We start from the raw sequence: 17,116 nt of genomic DNA, 5'->3' as shown, positions 1-17,116 counted from the left end.
TGCATTACAATGAAACATGGAAAATATGGCCACATCAGATTTAGGAGCTGTGAGATGAGCTGTATAGGAGGAAGGTAAAATTGGAAAAAGGCTACGAGGTGGCCCCTGCACAGAACAACTTGCATAAATTGCCCTAGGAATGGGCATCCACAGCAAGGATGTCATATAATACAGTCTTCAAGTTCCTTTTCATTCATCAAAAAAACTGGCAAATCAACTGAAGCCTGTTCTTAATTTGGACTGGTAGTGTGGGAGCTATTCCTTCCTATGCTGAGAAGCCTCGTATCATGTGAGATATGTCTGCTCCCCGTGCCAGTATTGCCCTTCCTGGAGATTGGGACAATGCTGGTACAAGGGAGAGCCACAGAATATACTCCTTTCTGGAGAATCTACTCAAGTCTGGAGCTGTTTATGTTTCTTTGGAAACATGGGAAGGGTCTATGCTGTGGTGGGGGTCATGCCATCAATGTAATACTAGAAGGGTCCTCAAGAGAAGTAAATCTGAATACTGATTAACCTATCCTCTGGGTTCTGGATTCTTACAATAATATGTGGGCATTCTTTCACCACTCAATACAGAGACATACATCTTACTGCATAGTTGCTCACAAGCTGGTAGGAACCAAATAAATAAATCCCCATTACTTCAGTTCCTGAGTAGCATATTAGCATTGACCCCTGAGTAAAGGATAGCCTTCATCATTAAACTGTAGACTTGCCTAGCCTTTTTAGATGGCTGCAAAGACTGTCACAGTCTGGTATGCCCCATCATTGGTCCTCCTTTTTCTTTTTTTAAGGTTTTCTTTAAGCACCCAGGGCTATCTGTACACCTACATGCATAAGGTACACACATCCTAAATTAAGAGCCTGGCCAACTGCAGACTGCTTCACCATAATGCTAGCTGTGGATAAAACAGGCACTGAAATTAACAGAGTTGTCAGAATGATAAATGAGGGACAGAGCTGGATAAGCTCACTCCATTCCAGATCTCTCCATTGACCCACTGTCACAGCAATCTTCAAGCAGGACTGAAAGTGTCTAATTCCCATTGACTTCAATATAGATTTTCCAGTAAGTAACCAGCAGGGTTATTGATGCTAGGAAAGGTCTAGATTTTGTGCCATCCCAGTGGAGGCAGTAGGGATTTAATGGCGTGTGTACACAAAGGTGGTGCATTTTATTTCACACGTCCAGGTGGAGATTTTCAGAAGATAATTGAACTTGGCCACTACCTTTTCACACTTCTCTTCTGCTGACAACTTGTTTCCCTTTTGAGAGATGTTGCCCCTTGATGGTCAGAAGGTGCATTAAACACTCCTGACTGCTCAGAGACCTGAATGTGCTTAAAATGTGGGAGTAGGTGTTAAATTCCCAGAGCCACTGTCTGTCTGGAAAAAGTCACTTTTCTTGACAGTGCCCGGGAAAAGAGCTGGGGAGAAGAGAAACCTTTGAGATTGGTTGCTTTCCTTTCCTTTCCTTTCCTTTCTTTCTTTTTTTTTGTGTGTGTGAAAAATGTCAAGCTTCAAAGTTAGCTGTGAAATTTGATCCCTAACTGACAACAGAAAGGGGGGAGGGGTAGAGTAGTGACTTTAGACATCTACCCTTGTCCTGCTCCTCTGCACTTTATGAACTAAGAAAAATCAAAAACAAGCCTTCTGCAAGGCTCCCTAGTGACCCCTTGTGTCATTTTGCCGATTGTACTTATTCCCACAGTCTCCGACAGTCACTGAACTGTGACACAGTATCAAGATCACGGGAATAAGGCATTTCCACACACACACCCTCATCAAAACAGTATCTCTAAAAGTATGTAGTATAGATGAATTTTTTAAAATAGTAACCTTTCATTTTCAGAATAATATTTATTTTACTTCATTTGTTCCTTGGTTGCACTAGCAGGATGCAACCATATTGTGCAGCATTTTCTTTTGGTCCCAAATGGCTGGATAGAAGTGCTGTTTTTCTTTTCCCTCTCTTTCTTTTTTCACTCTGGTTTTCTCGGCTTCCTTTAACAAGTACTAAACGGCCATTATGCTTTCTCAGTGCACATTGAGATTCATCTGCCAGCTCTAAACTGCCTCAAAGTGCTTCAGTTTTGCATGACCACTAAACTGGGACTGGGAAGGATTACCCACTGCTGAAGGGCTAGATCATTAGAAAAGGGCATGCAAATCCACTGAACCAGGGATGAGAGAGTGCACAGATTTTTCTTTGCGAAGTCTGAACTGCAGTTTATGTAAATCATTAACCTCTGGCAGACTTTGTTTTCCTCCAAGCTTCCTTCCTTCCTCCTTTCCTCTTTTTCTTTCTCTGTCATTTACATGTGGAAATGGATGAAGCCACTCTGGGCTTTCTGTCAAGTGCAAGAATAACTGGTGCCATCACTCTTTGCCACATTTCTCAGCTTGGACCTGGCCTCCCCGTGCTCCTTTTCACTTGTACCAGTCCTTCAAAGCACTGCTAAGGGATCCCTGCATGTGACAATAAAGAGCTACTGAATGACAGGAAGCACAGAGCAGCACAGACAGCTTGTCACAAATGTATTTATGCTCATGAACCGGAGCCTATGCTTATTTTAGAAATTATTTAACTCAAGTGTCACTGGAGAGGCATGGGGGCTAAGGCTATAATCCCACCCACAGTCACTTACTAGGGAAGAAGCCCATCTGAAACAGTTGGTATTTTATCCAAGAGTATGTGCATGGGATTGCATTGTAGGTGCCCATCGCCTGGGCATCTACAATGCTATATACATCGCAGGGTGTGTTTATATGATTTAAACTACAGCCAACCCTTTCCCAAAGGCTTGAGAATGGGTTGTGGTTAATGAAAAACAAAATTCAGAATTAAGTGCAATTAAATCCAGTAGTTCTAAACAGAGCCAGTCTTGCCATTAGGCAAGGTGAGGTGGTCTCAGGCAAAAAAAATAGTGAACCATTAATTAGCAGAAAATTATTAGTTACTTGATATTATACACATATATAAAAACTGTATGAGTACAGCATTCTGCCGGAGGCATCGAACATAACAGTTGTTATCTTCCTCTTTACCAAGGCTGCGCTAGATGTTGCTGGACAACAACTTTCATTGACCTTGACCACTGGAAGTTGGAGTCAAACAACATCTGGAGCACTAAAAGTGCTCCCTATCAGATAATAGCATCTTTGAGACCAACTAAGTTTATCATTGGTATGAGCGTTCGTGTACATGCACACTTCTTCAGGTATCTGAAGAAGTGTGCATGCACACAAAAGCTCATCCCAATGACAAACTTAGTTGCTCTCTAAGGTGCTACTGGAAGAAATTTTTTAATTTTGTTTCGACAACGGCAGACCAACACGGCTACCTACCTGTAACTAGAACTTTGAAACATGCTCAGGCTTCTGCTTTAGAAAGTGTCCAAGGGACTGTGAGCTCCATACTTGCAGCACTGACAAAAAGAACCATAATAAGCAAAGCCTTGCTTTAAGAACATGGTGCATGGATTGTATCATTTAAGACACTTTGGAGATTCAGTTTGATTCTTACTTGTATAAGATATCTTTATTGTCATTGTCCCCTTGCGGGAACAACGAAATTACTGGGTTGCTACATCCACTCAGAGAAAGCATTCTGCATAATCCAAAATTACAAAACCTAATTAAAAACAGGAAATATAATACAAATAACAAGCATGTGGCGATTCGCCACCTAGACAAGACCCAGCATGTGAGGGGTTAAGCTTGGAGCAGATAGAACCCTCGGGGGCAGGCTCAGCCCAGGGATAAAAACCCCTCCCGAGTGGCAGTTAAGTTAGTTGAGGTTGAGGGAGTGGGAGTTGGTGTTGAGCTAGGAGTGGTTGGTTATATGCAGAGAGAGCTGGTTTAATATATTGAGGAAGGAGAATAGGTGGTGATTTAGTCAGACCGGATACAAAGTTGTGAGATTATTAATAAATATTTACTTAGTTGACTTTAGCGGTAATAGGCCGGTAATTTATAATTAGAGGTAATAGGCCGGTAGAGGAACCATCTGAAATTTAGAACAACCTAAGATTTGTACAGCAACCATTAAGCGTATGAACACACAATAAAGCAACTTCGTTTTATTTTATCCGTATCCTGGTCTGTGGTGTTTTGGTGGAGGTGTTTATTTTGTAGTTGGCACATCACCAATCGACCTTGATGTGCAGGTCAGAGTGACCGCTACAAAGTAAAATAAGATGACTGCAAAGTCCAGGCTTTCCATTTAAGGCCAAAATTGCTCTAGAGAAGAAACTGTTCCTGAGACGGCTCGTTCTTGCCTGCATAGTTCTATATCTCCGTCCCGATGGCAGGAGCTGAAAGAAATGGTGACCAGGGTGCATTGGATCTCTTGATATGTCAAGTGCTTTTCTATGGCACCTGGTGGTATAGATTTGTTCTAAGGTGGAGAGTGAGCAGCCAATAATGCTCTCTGCTGTTTTAATAATTCTACACAGCCCTGCTCTGCCCTGAGAAGTACAGCTTCCGTACCACACACATAAACCGTACGTGAGCACGCTCTGTGTAGAAGGCAAGCAGCAGCTTTTGTGGAAGATGGTTTCCCCTTAAAATTCTCAAAAAATACAGTCTCTGCTGCGCCTTCTTCACAAGCCCCCTTGTATTAACACTCCAGGACAGATCCTCCTGTAACTCAATGCCTAGAAATCTAAACGTTGTTACCCTCTCCACACAAATGCCGTCAATCAAAAGTGGCTGGACCTCGTTCTTCTGTCTCCTAAAGTCCACCACAAGCTCCTTTCTATTCATGAGCAAGTTATTAACTCTGCACCACTCTGTCAGCCGCTCCACCTCATCTCTATAGTCCGTTCCACCCTCCTTATCAAAGATGAGCCCGATCACGGTTGTGTCATCTGCAAATTTGACAACCCTATTTCTAGGGTGGGCAGCGACACAATCATACGTATAAAGAGTATAAAGGAGCGGACTAGTCCAGATAAGCGTCTCCATTTCACATCAGTCCTCTGGATATTGACAATGATCTGCCTAAACCTTGCATGGGTCACAGCTTACAAACTGACCTCGTTATAAGCTTACTTAAGGGACTAGATAAAATTCTACTGAAACCATGGGGGAGGGGCATATGTTTAGAATTGTTGCATGTGGAGATATGCATCAGAGAACAGCATCCTGATTCTCAGTGACCAATTGGGAACTTCCAGGAAGCTCATCAGAAGAGCTTGATTGAGGGCAAACGACTCTCCCTACTGTTCAACACCATCACAACATCTGGCACATCCACCTCTGGAGCTTCCATTTAGCTTAGGGATAGGAAGCCTGGAGCCCGCCAGACATTGTTGAACTATAATTCCCATTGGCCTCTCTGCCTGGGGCTGATGGGAACTGCAGTCCAACAATAGCTGATTCACCTGGTTAAGCTATTGTGGCCAGAATTGTTCTATCTATCTATCTATCTATCTATCTATCTATCTATCTATCATCTATCTATCATCTCCATCATCTATCCATAACATGGTAACAAACAAAAATCCCTCCCCAGGTTTAAAAGGCCGTATATTGTTTAATTAGTCAAAGGCCTGGGGAAAGAGAAAATATTTTACCTGGTGCCTAAAAATATGTAAGGAAGGCGCCAGGTGAGTCTCTCTGGGGAGAGCATTTTACAAATGGGGAGCCACTGCAGTAATTGCAGGTAGATCCTTACAAGGTACAGTAGTAGCCATCTCTACATCCATTGGCCAAAAGGGATGAAGTAAAGGAAGGTTATTAGAAGTGCTTGAAGCATTATAACCAGGATAACTTAACATGCAAGATACACCAATTTCAAATGTATTATTTGTGCAAAACAGTTTTAAAATAAGACATCAGTTTTATATATGAAAGCATAGTTGCTCCAGTTTTGGGGTTGTTGCTTTTTTTTTTAAAAAAAAAAAAGATCAGGTTCTCAGCCTGAAGCAGAGTGAGAGAAAATTCTGCTAATTGGAACCTGACTGAAAAGTCTAAGCAAAGTTTTCAGGGCTTTGCCTTAAGCATCTGAAGGAAAATGTATAAATATATCCCCATTGTACAAAACAAATGTTTCGTTTCCAAGTACCATACCCCATTTTCTTGTACATAGCTCTATAATCATTTTACTGTTAACTGTCAAATATTTGTGTCAGAGGAAACTGCCCCATGGTTATTATCTGATGTACCATTTGAAAGAAGTTGTTTGCAATGCTCATTCACATATTGAATTCGCTAATAAACCATGCAGATATGTTGTGTATGAGGCAGATATCTATATAAAATTATCACCTTCCAGATCAGATGCAGAAAGGATTTTTCTTTTTCCTAACCAACATCTCCTTCCCTCCCTCCTCCTTCTCTCTGTCTCTCTCTGGCATCTATTTATGTTTAACCTATTTATTAATTTTTGACTTGCAAACACTGCAGAGTATGTGCTTTGAAGTATTTGAACAGAAACACTCAATGGCTGCTTGAGGTCCATATTCTAGAATCCTGTAAACATTTCTTCGAAGAACAGGGATTAACTCTACTTAATATCAAAGGCATGTTTGTTTCCTGTATCACATACACACACATACACACACACACACACACACACACACTTGTTCTGGTCCCGCCATGAGAGCAGCTTCACAAAAAGTATGTTAAGTACGTTGAGTAGTAAATCATAGAGATAGAATCATAGGATTGTACAGTTGCAAGGTTCATGGTTCATCTAGCCCAGGCATCCCCAAATTTCGGCCTTCCAGATGTTTTGGACTACAATTCCCATCTTCCCTGACCACTGTTCCTGTTAGCTAGGGATCATGGGAGTTGTAGGCCAAAACATCTGGAGGGCCGCAGTTTGGGGATGCCTGATCTAGCCCAACCTCCTGCAATGCAGGATAGATGAACTAGTGGCATGTCAATGTTTCAAAAGTGTAATTCCCTTCTGAAAAGGCTCCCATTTTTCCACTTCATTCTCAGGGCACTTCAGAATTTATTTAGATTTTGTAGGTTGTGGTTTCCACTTGATGTTCCCCAGCAATCTGCAGCCTCCCTGGCTGCTCATAGGCTTGCTGATCTGGAAAAAAAAACTCTATGGGAGAAGTTACCTCACAATGTCTTTCCCTAAGCTCTAAGTGTGGGAAGCCCAGGAACTGCAGAGTTCAGAGCTGAGATGAACTGTAGAAAGAAAGAAAAGGCGCCACCACAAAAGATGTCCACCACAAAAGATGAACACAACAAAATTCTACACTTGACTCAGGAGAATTTCCCCGGGATTTTTTTTCTTGCCTTTGATAATTTATTTTCTCACTGATTGATGGAGAGTGGTCAGGAAAAGGATATGGGAGAAATTTTTGACACAACACTAATTCTAACAGCCCAATCCTATACATGTCTGCTTAGAAGGAGATCTTTCTGTGTTCAGTAGGTGTTTCTCTTGCACAGGCATCCCCAAACTGTGGCCCTCCAGATGTTTTGGCCTACAACTCCCATGATGCCTAGCTAACAAGACCAGTGGTCAGGGAAGATGGGAATTGTAGTCCAAAACATCTGGAGGGCCGAAGTTTGGGGATGCCTGCTCTTGCATCTGCATAGGTTTGTTGTAGGCAGCCCTGTATCGGGAAGTTTTTTATGTTTGACATTTTATTATGTTTGTATATGTGCTGGAAGCTGCCCAGAGTGGTTGGGGAAACCCAGCCAGATGGTCAAGGTATAAATAATAAAATTATTATTAGTAGTAGTAGTAGTGATGGATGAAGTCTCTTTCACATCAGTTTGGAATTCAACTTTATAAAAATCAGAAAACAGCTGCTGCTGCTTCTTTCTGAAATAGATACCCCCATTTTGCTCCCATACCATCATCAAGAGCATGAGTCTTAATGCGCCCCAACAACAATCTCAACTCTTAGTTCCAGGTACAGCAGGAACTAAGAGGCCTCAAGGATGGCAAATAGGACAATCCTTCCCCTCACAGTTGTTTCTCTGGTCTGCACACTTGTGCTTCGGACACATGTAAATCTATTGGATGGCCTCTTGCACTGACCATAAAAGTATCGTCAGGGAAACTATACTCAACCTTCCTTGAAAAGCCACCACCTGACAAGGACACAGAAGAATAAATAACAGTTCCTTCTTCAGTTTTATCACAATCTTTAAGAAGAAGACAGAACTGGGGGGTGGGGAGCGGAGAGAGAAAAGACAGGGTAATAAAAAGAAATAAAGCAGAATTAACAATGCTGTTGTCTCCAACTGTCATGCTAGTTTTATATCTCACTTTTAAAAACTGAATTTTCATTGGGGGAAAGAAGCAAAGTAATTTAAGAATGAGGATTAAGGAAGAGGAGGAGTAGGACGGGAAGAGGAGGTGTCAGAAATGAAGATTTTTTTCAGAGAGACAAAAGTGGTAAGCTAGAACAAGAAATATGAGCACCATATATACAGTGAACCAAAAGTTAGCATATATGATTTCAGTCCAGCACTCAGCCCTAACACACATCACACAGTCAATAGTGCTCCATACCAATGGGGGTAGATTTCAGATAGGCAAAGATTTCATTACTGACCTATAGTGGGCCATTTCATGTAATTGCTTTGATAAACAGACCTGTTTTAACTTCAGCCGTTGAACTGCGTCATCTGCTTTCCAAGACATTCCCTTAGAGCACTGTTCAGGTGTTTTCTGAATGCATACGATCAAGCAGAATGATTGTGCCTGCTAGCCCCACCTTGTCTGTTATATGCATTGGGTCAGAAAACTTCTACATCTCTATAAACTGTCCTTGAATTGGCAAGGTCCTCAGTCATAAAGATAAAGGTTTTGTAAGGGCAGTTAAGTGCACATTTAGTTTTCCAAATGAATGTGCAAAGGAGGCAGGACTAGGGAAGATGGGCAAGGTCTGGCAGGAGTTGTATCTGCATCAGGTTGTGGATAGCTGGTCTATTTACATGAACAGGTTGATGCTGTCTTTTTCTTTCTCTCATACTCTTATTACCCTTAAGTATTCACCAGAACTTTGCCAAAGTGGGAACGAATTTAGGGATTCCTCCTTTGGTGAGATATTCATGGAGATTGGAGATGGCCTGAAGAGCTTTGACAGGATTAGTAATATTTATCAGAGGGATTTTCACCAGACTCAATGCCAGCAGTCAGCAAAATCAGGCACTGGCTGAGATTACTGGGGCTTGGAAGAGCCTTTCACTGTGCCACCTTTTGCCACTGTCCCTGACTCCTGGCTGGCTATGTTGTACCTCCACTGTTGGAAACAGGTTGAGAGGAGAGTGCTGTTTCACTCTGGTCCTGCTTGCTGGCTTCCCAAGCCTAGATCTGCTTTGCTTCAGGAAGACTGCTGCATCATGTGCCAATTTTGTGCCATGGATTTGCTTTGTGTCATATCAAAAGTAATAATATTGTGCCTCTCAATATATACTGAGTGTTGTTTCTATATCATCATTGATGAATTGCAGCTTACCCAACACATATATTAGGATGAGACTGGAGACAGAGTATGGTTTTTAGATTCTGAGGGTATGGCTTCTAAAATCCCAGTACTGTACTTATCCTTTTTTCATTTTATTAAAATGATGTAAGAAATATTGGGAATACCCTAACCATCACTCTATCAGGTGCATTAGCAGCACAGAAGTGACCTTCCATGGTGTGCAAACCTGGGCAATGTGTATGGAGGTCCTAGGCTGCCCAGATGACAAGACCCCCCTCTCAGCCTCACTGATGTGGTCCAAAGGAAAGCAGAGCAATGTGTTTTGCACCAGCTTCACTGCAAGAATTGCTGGATAGAGGCATACAAGGTGCCATCCAACTGCCTTAGGGACTCCACTCCAGATTTGTGTAGGGTTAACTCCTCGGTCATTTCTTCTCCCAAATATATCCCACAGTTTTCCTTCTCCTAGATGGGGTACCCTCCCAAATTGATGGACTCTCTCTGCCCCTCACTTCCCTCCACAGCATGTGCAGAAAATGCCTTCTTGACCATTGGACCCACTGTTGGTCCTGTCTGCTCAAATAATTATACATAATTGTGTGGCATAGGAAGCTGCCATACGTATAGTCAGAGCATTGTTCCTTCTCTGAGTGGCAGAGAGTTGGTTTATTCCAGAGTGTCAGGCACAAGTCTTTCTAGCTCTACCTGGAAATGTTTGAGATTGAATTTGCAAACTCTTTGCATGCAAAGCATGTGCTCTACCACCACAGGCCTTCCTTCCCTATTGTGTCTTTTCTACTTTTGGAAAGTAAAGGTTTTCAGACTGGAGGATGTGTGAATTCCCTCTCTGTCCCATGATGTTTTGACTTTATTTGTGCTCACCATGGAAAAACAGCAGAAGCAGTACCATAAACGAGTGCAAAAGACATTTCATTACCAATTCTTAATTACTGGGATTTTATACTGTGTGCAGCACTTATTGTGCACTATGGGTCTCTGCAAACTCATGCAATTATTCCCCTACAATTAAGTTTGTTATGACATAACTTTAAATGGAAAGCACATGCTTCTGAGCCCTGGTGTTTGAATTTATGCAAATATATTAATGTATGCAAATTTGCAATTTCCTGGATTTCTCTCAGAGGTTACTGGCAGTTATTCAGTTGTGGATTTGGGGTGTATAAATGGATGAGTGATGCTGATTCTTGTCTGCCAGGAACTAGATGAAACAATTAACTCATTTTAACTTCTTTTTTCACCATAGTGATCTCCTGGTGGGCAAGGACTGCTCAGTTTCATCACCCCTTCCCAGCAGGTCCTTTTTAATTGTTTATGACTATAGACACTCAGCATGTTGAAGATATCAATGCTTCCAAGAAATAGAAATATGCCTGGAAACTTGGGCAGGATAGAGGGCAACTACCCCTCCCTTTGCTCCTGAAATAACAGCCATGGTTCCGTCCTACAGCAGAGGCAAATGATATATTTTTGCAAACTCACCATCTGAAGCAACCATCCTCCAACCTTGGACATGGTTTCAGTACTTACAAACTGGTTCTAATCACCAGGTGCAACAAAACGAAACAAGTCCTAAAACCGAGAAGCTAAAATGAATGGTATTTAATATAGGGCCACCACAAATGTACTCTTAGGGATTGAGAGTGCTTTTGACCTATTGGCCTCAACTGGTCACATATTCTGGTGAAGTGGCAATACTAGCTAGGCCTAACCATGGTCAACATGACTGTATTCTTGCAGACATAGGCTCAGATCCAAAGTAGAAAGAAGTTTATGAAAGGGGATTTTCTTATCCCTTCCTCCTGCAGCCCTATGCAGCCCCATAAAGCCTCTCTGGAGGGCTGAGGGACCACCTTCTGTGATGCTAGATGGGGTGCAGACAGCTGCTGCATTAAAGGGAATTGATCAAAATTCATCAGCCACACCTTTCAGAAACTTTCTTCTGCTTGTGGTTCTCTGGATCCAAACCAATGTGTTTACTCATACATTTATGCTTAGGAAGAGGAAAACGAAGCACAATCGTGAATTAAATGTACTGGCCTTTGGTGCCTTTTAGAACATCTCATCATACTGGCTACTACTGAAGCATAAACGGACTTGCATTTACTTCTACAGCAAGGAATAGCAAACATTCAGATATTGCACAGGTGTTCTCTTCCCTAAGTTAACATTCTCCACATGCGGCATGTCTGTGATACAGCACCAAATGACCACAAAGAAAAGAAAATTAGTTATTCCATACGGTCTACAAAATCACATCATACACTCACATAATAAGTTCTGTGCCATCGCAGATGCTTTAACAGATTTAATTTTCTCTAACACACCTAGGAAGTGTTGTCATATTAGGGATTTCAACTGCATTAGCAAAGGCTGATAAGATTTAGCTTAGCTGACTCAATGTAACACTGGAGAAATATCTCATTTCCAGTTGCTGAAGCTGTACAGTTCCCTTTGTTGTTTGGTCCGACAAGTATTTCTTTTACTTCCAAAAACAAATATTTCTGAAGCAAACCACCATTGCAAGGTTACCTTAACTGAATACATGTATAGCTAATAAATCAATGATCATTTTCAAATGCCAAGCTTGTGATCTAAGCAGAGACACGCTGGGACTTGTTTAAATATTATATATGTGTTTGCAAGGCATATTTATAATTAACATTTCCAGGTTTGCACGGCATCTTAAAACATTATCATACCATTTAAAGTCGCACTCTTTAAAATGTATTCATGCCATTTTTAAATTTATTCGTGCCATTTGGAAACACATCCCTTGATTGCCTACATCTATGAAGATGCATGCAGAGTTACAGAGGGGCAGGCCGTATGCCCATGCAATACTTCCAGAATCGTGTGTGCTAAGCCGTACTGGTGCCACAAGATGTCAAGGACAGGCAAGAGTCCGAAGGGTGGGCAGAGGAGGCAGGAGGACGAACCAGGGGAAGCTGCCAGTGATTTGTGGGATACTGTGCCAACCATGAGGCAGAGGAAAGGCAGTCAGATGGGAGAAGAAGAGATGGGGTAAGGATTGCAGGAAGGCACAGGCGGAAGAGACAATCCTTGAGAGAGTCACATCATTAGAATCTCCTCTATCCCCTCCCACACTGTTTCCCAGCACAAGGAGGGACTTAAAGTGACACGAGCAGCTGGAGCTGATGTGCAGGAGAACTTGCCAGTTGCTGCAATGCGTCACATCAGAAGAGGTTCTATACCTAATGGGCTTATAGCCGTAATAAACTCTGATCTGATGGGATCACATCACATCAGAAGAGGGGGTTTAAATGGAGGTGTTGTCGTGCTACTGCTCCACCTGTCTGGGTCAGGTCTAGGAACAGGTCTGAAGAAGGAAATGCCTAGCCAGCTATTTAGCAGGAGTTGTGCATGTGATTCTTCTACCTCAGGAGCTGGTGTGTGCGTTGCCAATAAAGACCTAGTCTTCCAATCACATGTCCTCGGATGGCTGTGCTTGGTACACAAGAGGAGGTTAAAAATGCCTTGAAAATTAAGCCCCCATCTTGAATGCAGCCACTATGCTATGACCACTATTGTTCAGAGGTTACAAGAAAAATTAGCTCCCCTTTCTGCTAATATATAGACAGTGAATCATAGAACTGAAGGGACTTCAATGGTCATCCAGTCCAGCTTCTCTGCAAATGCAGGAAATCCATCTGGTGCATGTTTTACAAAATAATAATAATAATAATAATAATAATAATTATTATTATTATTATTATTTTTTTATTATTATTTATACCCCACCCATCTGGCTGGGTTTCCCCAGCCACTCTGGGTGGCTTCCAACAAAATATTAAAATACATTGGTCTGTTAAACATTAAAGGCTTCCCTAAACAGGGATGCCTTCAGATGTCAACAAACCAAAGTAAAACCAATACTGGGGCATTTAGGTTGCCACAGAAGTGCTATTATTAAAGAAACATTTGTTTCTCAGCTTGAACACACAATCAGCAACTGTAGCTCACGTCAAATTAAAACGTTTCCAAACCTATTAGGCAAAGCTATGCTTGCATTTAGAAGAATGATCACTTCCCAACTGTTGCAGCTCCTCAAACTGATTAGGAGCCTACTGATGTCGCTTTTTATACCCTACACTGCCAAAGCTAGTCCTGTAAAAACAAGTAGAAAAGAAGCTTCAACCTAGAAACAACTGCACTTCAGAATAAAAGCAGATTTCAAAATGCACATTGTGTTTCCCCATATTGCAAACAGGGGAGGAGACATTACAAGGACCACTTGCTAGAGTGGAAATAGCTCATGAACACACACACAAAAGGTGGAGAGAGTTGTGTTTGTAGTCCACTGTCCCTGCTCAGTTCAGTTCTTAAAACCACAGCAGTCTTTTAATTTCAAGGTGAAATGCTATTATGCATTTCCCCCAAAGTAGTTCATAATTTGATTGGCAAAATGTCAAGGATAATGAATCTTTTAAAAACAAAAACTGGCATATAACAGAGGCCCTAAAGTACAGTGCATCTCATTAAGTCCTCCCCTCTCACCAGATAACACTGCTACATTTATATGCTTCATTCCCTCTATTGTTATAATGTTGAAGGTGTTTTTGGCAGTGGTTTTTTAAAAATTGAATTGGCATACAACATAAGTGGCAGTATGCAAGTGCATTCAGACAGTAATTGATTGCTGTTTTTTTCAGTTGAACCTCTGTGAAACTGGGAGCAAAAAATGAAGAGCATTCTTTTTTAAAAAAAATACTTTTTATTAAATTTTCCAATTAGTAAAAGGTAAAGGGCCCCCTGACCATCAGGTTCAGTCGTGTCCAACTCTGGGGTTGCGGCGCTCATCTCGCTCTATAGGCCGAGGGAGCCGGCGTTTGTCCGCGGACAGCTTCCGAGTCATGTGGCCAGCATGACAAAGCTGCTTCTGGTGAACCAGAGCAGCGCACAGAAACACCGTTTACCTTCCCGCCGGAGCGGTCCCTATTTATCGACTTGCACTTTGATGTGCTTTTGAACTGCTAGGTGGGCAGGAGCTGGGACCAAGCAACGGGAGCTCACCCCGTTGCAGGGATTCGAACTGCCGACCTTCTGATCAGCAAGCCCTAGGCTCTGTGGTTTAACCCACAGCACCACCTGGGCAAATCACATTGAAATTGTTCCCAATTACTTTTGTACAAATCCAAATTAATCATACAATACCAATTAAAGAAAACATTCCAATTATAGCCAATTATACTTAATTTTTTCGGACTCCCATGCCTCAGATTCCCAGAGCTCCCTGCTAATCACCAATATCCATATTAGGGAAGGCGAAGATAGCTCAGCCCCATAGAGTTGGTGCCCCTGGGAACTGCAGTTTCTGAAGGGTCTTGGAAAACATTGTTTTGTGATGGATAAGGGTTTGGGGGGAGGGTGATGTGCTTTGATTGTATGGTATGTGTCAGGGGGACTCCCTACAGGGACCCTCCTCCAGTCATCCTGACCAGCATTTCGCCCAGTGATAGTGCTAGCAGCAGGTCAGGAGGAGGGAATGAGGAATGGAGCAGAGTGGAGAGGGGGCTTGCAGACATGTCAGAGCCTTGACACCGACCCAGCTGGCCAGAGGTGGAAGGGCAGCGCAGTGAGGTGTCGGAGCCTCTGCAATGCTCCAGCCAAAGGAGAAGGAACGCAGCCCCTTCCAGCGCCCGAATTGAGGTGTGTGCCCACATGCAGGGCTAAGGGGGAGGCACTTTGGGGTGCCCAGGCTTTTATGCTGGTCCAATACGCGATGGAAGCCATTGCTGGGTTCTGAATTGGACTAGGCAGTCATGTTTTCCAAATTCTCTGCACTGTAAATAATATACACAATAAAGCTCTTAAAGACAGAGCGTCTTTACTCGAGAGTAGCCGCAACAATCCCCTGACAGTATGTATGCAGAGGTACACCTGTTTGCTCTCAGTAGAAAACCTCTGGGCCAGGCTGCTGCAGTCCCACTGTTTTATACACAGAGGCAGAAAGCCCAGGCAGAAAGAATGAGCAGAGCTATATAACCCTTAGTTTAGCTGAATGTCAAACTGCACATTTTGAGATCCAGATCCTGTTTAATTTACATTTCCTAGCAATCTTATATATACCGTATGTTTAAAAAATATCTTTTAGCAGTGTGGAGGTTTGGAAATTGCATTTTAAAATATTAACGTGCATACTCACACAACACTTTTATTGACCCATTGTCAAAAATAATACAAAAAACAAGTGCTCAAGAGTGGTGTTTTGACATTTCAAATGCTTTCCTGTTTGGTTAGTTTTGAAGTATTAAAGATATGTAGGCTTGGACTATTAATCCTGAATGTGAGAGTGGCACCAAGACTCAACCTGAAGTTATGAAAAACAAAACATCAGCTGATGTTACCCTTGGTAAAAAAGGTAAAGGTAAAGGGACCCCTGACCATTAGGTCCAGTCGTGACCGACTCTGGGGTTGCGCGCTCAACGTTGTCACCTTTCTATTGGTCTGAGAAGGGAGGGGGCATTGCTGTGCCTTCGATGCTCGAGTGGGGAATTTATGGACATTTTAAAATCATAAAATGGTTGTTCTTGTCAGGTTCCCAGTTTAAAATCCATTATGGGTCAGGAAGAGGAGGCTTGTTAGTACTTTGAGGGGCAAATGTACAAAGTTGATTGGCATTCTGAGTCTTTAATTATAATTGTAGTTTAATTATAAGTTTTGGAGCTATGGTTTTAGTTAACTGATGTATGTGATCACTAATCTGCTGTTTCAAAGTGCAAATTAGCAGCATTAGAATTCTGTTAGAATTTTGCTTCAAGTGTTCCAGATTTAAAAATATTCAGATTTAACATAGCATCATTAAGTCCAATGTATTGGGAATGATCTGCTACATATATTAACCTGGTTTTGTTGCTGGGTGAATTAAATGCTATAAAAGTCTGTTTATTTATCTCTACCACTTTGCCTTAATCACTTTCTGAGTAAAGTGTGTACAACTATATCGTAACCACTTTGATCATAGTAATGATAAATGTTAGTTACACCTCAGTGAATCTTGGGGGTATTTCAATAGCAATAAGATGTGTTCTAGATTTCTTTAAAATGTCTTAAGGAGTGTCATTTTCAGACATTCAAAGGTACAAGGAGAAAAGCTGCAAAATTAGACTTTGCCTACTGTTCTTACTCTTCATTGCATTGCTAACTCCAGATGGCCAGAGAACAACAAACACGGAGGCCAGGAGGCCAGCATAATATTTGCAAGAGCCTGCATTAGAAGGAACAAACTTTAGTCAACAGTGTGCTGCTACCAAATTATATACAAATGTGAAACTAGTGAGAAACTCTTTTCCCTGCTGGTTTCCCCCAGGACTGATCCAGCCAATACAACCATTTCTAAATCACTTTAATTCCTGCTTACATTATAACCAAGTCCTATGAGGGGAAAGGTTGAAGGAATTGGGCATGTTTAGCCTGGAACACAGATAATTAAGAAAATTACAAGAAAAAGGATTCAGACTAAACAATTAGGAAGTTCAAGCTGCTTGATAGCGTCAATAATAATTTCATTTATGAATCACTTCCCATGAGCCATCCCAAAGCAAAACACATATAAAACAGTTGCATGTATAAAAACCTGTAAAACAGTTGTATGTATGAAAATACTTATATATCACACAGAGAGAGATTTTAAGGCAACAATAGCACATTCATAAAATCAATTC

At 41.8% G+C, this 17,116-nt stretch overlaps 1 protein-coding gene across 2 annotated transcripts in view; it reads left to right on the top strand.

Moving 5' to 3' along the window:
• Nucleotides 1-17,116, top strand: part of UNC5C (unc-5 netrin receptor C) — a 318,735-nt gene that overhangs the window by 204,853 nt on the left and 96,766 nt on the right. The window lies entirely within an intron of this gene.

This window comes from Zootoca vivipara, chromosome 9, assembly GCF_963506605.1.
Source record: "Zootoca vivipara chromosome 9, rZooViv1.1, whole genome shotgun sequence".
In the NCBI taxonomy this organism is placed as follows: domain Eukaryota; kingdom Metazoa; phylum Chordata; class Lepidosauria; order Squamata; family Lacertidae; genus Zootoca; species Zootoca vivipara.
Note: the sequence above shows the minus strand (reverse complement) of the source record. Positions and strands in the feature narration are given on the sequence as shown.